We start from the raw sequence: 2,925 nt of genomic DNA on the forward strand, positions 1-2,925 counted from the left end.
GCTTAATCTAGTGCTTTGGAAAGTCCTAATGAATAAGTTTCCTACTCAGAGCAGGATAACTAAGTTTGTGAAGGTGTAAAACCTATGTGTGTGCTATGTAAAAAGGAGGAGGAATCTGCTCAACATCTATTTTGGGACTGCATCGATGTCAGGTGGTTATGGAAGGCTTTAAGTAGATGGGTGGAGAAGGTAGGACTGTAGGCTAAAATTGATGCAAGGGGAGCCCTATTCGGTGACTTTGGGCCTCTTCGAGAAACCAAGGCACCTCTTTGGAATGTCATCAGGACTATAGTCATTAGGAGCATTTGGATCCATAGGAACAAGAAGTTATTTGGAAGTGTCTCTTTCTTTGTCCCTCTTAGTTTGCAACAATGTAAGTGTGATGTATTGACTGCATTGAAAGATCTAGGAAAGAAGGCCTCTATTTATAGAGCCTGTTTCAAAGCTCTTAAGTATCCTTTTGCTCTTCTCAATGTAGATATGAGATCCTCCTGGCGTTTTAATGAGGAGTTGCATATATCTCCACTTTGGTTGGATGATGTAAGCATTTTGAGCGACATATATTCTTATTTTCGTATTAAAGAAAATTTGTGGGGTTGAAGAGTACCCACCCATGTGGGGGGCTTTAGCCTTGCTTGGATTCAAAAGGGTTAGTCCACCGTGATTAATATTCTTGATTGATGTTCCATGTGCTTGCTCTTTAGTATGGGTTGTTTTCTTTTCCACACGACAAAACAAAGGAAACTGATAGGAGGGAGGCCTTAAAAACAAATATCATATAGCAGCAGCTGCTGCAGGCTTCCCGTTTTCATTCGTACCTTCTTTGGGAGAGCGGGGAAGAGGTCGTTAAACGGTCGAATAGGAGAAAAATTAAATAATAATAAAAAATTATGTCCTTGACTACAACCAGGACGGGATGGCCGAGTTGGTCTAAGGCGCCAGATTAAGGTTCTGGTCCGAAAGGGCGTGGGTTCAAATCCCACTCCCGTCAGACATTGTGTCTTATTGTTTGATGCGTTTTCTCATACTAGCAATTTTGCTTCCGGTTTTCTCGGATTAACAGAAGCTGAAGGATTGAGGTTCTTGGTTTTCTCGTAGTGTAAAATTTGCTCTTCCAAGCGCAATATAGTGATATAAAAAGAGATGGACAAATCGGTATTGATGGCACGTTTTCCATTTCACTTTTAAAAGTGAAATTTGATTTGCCAATGGGGTCATTAGACCAATAATTATACTACTCTGAACGTACTCTAAATATGTATGCTATATAAAAGCCCAATGATTGTATGCCTTAGACCAAATGCCACCTGATTTTTATTAAATAATTGCTCTAATGTTTTGCCAAGCTTAAGACTTGAAATAGAATTGAGATGAAGTTTTTCACAAACATTCTTATGCTTTGCTATGTTAAGTAGACTTCAAATAGAATTGAGTTTACATTACATTTTTGTTCCATAATTGTTTGTTTTCAATTTATCTTCTCCAATTCCAATAACCTTGAAAGTCTTCTCTATTTTAGAGGAGGTGTAAAGTGGTCCAAAGAGTATTTGTGCACAAAAGATAGTAAGGAGAAACTTATCCATTCATTAATCTTGTTCAAAACCTTTATGTGCCACTTTACCTAATCTCCATATAATATATCACAATTTGTTTAACCTTTTAGACCTCTTCATAATCAATATACTAAATGATAAATGGTCCTTCCAAATGGTAAATGTTCTAGTATCTTGAAGCTTCAATTTGCTTGGAAATTTTCCAAGTCTTGAATTGTAGACCACAACCCGATCCCCCTCTTCAAAAATCTTCATTTTGATGTGCATGTTCACCCATGCTTGTCTCCTTAGCTATATAACCCTTGATACATAGGCAACTAACATCCTATCCTTCTCTAACTTTAGGAGTTGTTCCATCCTATGATGCACTAACCTTTCAGGATCTAGCTTGTGTTTTATAGTAATTCTCAAGCTTGGAACCACAAACTCTATAGGCACCACAACTTCTAATTCATGTATCAACCTGAAAGGTGTAAGTCCTATTGTAACCTTGTATGCAATCCTAAAAGCACGTAAAGAAGAAATTCTTCCTATTATCCTTAACTATTTTCTTCAAAATATAGAGCAAACTTTTTATGTAATACCGTGTGCCTAACTGTCAATTCCTAAACAACTTATCAACTCTATGGGGCATCCGAACATGGTCATAATGTTAGAATATAAGAACTTGGTCACAGTGGGGCTGCTTTATTATCTTTCAGGGGCACCCACTTCGTGTAGTAGTTAGTGCAAACCAAAATATATTGATTACTTGTTCTCTTTGCAATAGGCTTAATAGGTCCAAAAAAATCAATTTCCCATTTTTGAAATGGCGCAAGCGGTAGTACATAATGATCTTGCATCCTATCTCTGTCAAGAGGCTAGCCCTCCTTCAAACGTTGTAGGCACTCTTTAGCATATTGATGGGCATTCCTCAAGACAGTTGGCTACCACAAACTAGATTGCAAAAAATTCATGCTTGTAATCTCCAATCTGTTGTTTGTTGAGATAATCAGCCCCATTGCATGTTCTTTCCTTGGAGTGTGAATGACCTTAAAGTCAAACTCTTGTAATAGCAACATCCATCTAGCCAATCTGTGTATTAGGTAAGGTTTATTGATGAAGAGCAAGAGAGCTTGTGGTCCACATAAAAGATCACTTGATTACCTAGCAAGTAATACCTGAATTTCTGCACATAGCTAACCATTTCACGTGCTTCTCTCTCTGTGGACGAATAGTTCTTTTCAACAACACTTAATCTTCTACTTGAATAATATATCAGTATAAACCATCTAGGTACCTTATCCTACATAAGCACTACTCCCACAACAAGATCAGAGGTATCCAAAATACATGGAAAGCTAAGTCTTATGTGAGAAGTAGTAATATTAGA

General features: G+C 37.5%; 1 non-coding gene across 1 annotated transcript; it reads left to right on the forward strand.

Moving 5' to 3' along the window:
* Positions 1 to 910: 910 nt before the first annotated feature.
* On the forward strand, positions 911 to 991 carry TRNAL-AAG (transfer RNA leucine (anticodon AAG)). Its single transcript has one exon. It is a non-coding gene; the product is annotated as a tRNA-Leu (tRNA).
* Positions 992 to 2,925: the final 1,934 nt, after the last annotated feature.

The sequence above is a fragment of the Lygodium microphyllum genome, chromosome 24 (assembly GCF_053477565.2).
Source record: "Lygodium microphyllum isolate KBCC chromosome 24, Lygodium_microphyllum_v1.1.10, whole genome shotgun sequence".
Lineage (NCBI taxonomy): Eukaryota > Viridiplantae > Streptophyta > Polypodiopsida > Schizaeales > Lygodiaceae > Lygodium > Lygodium microphyllum.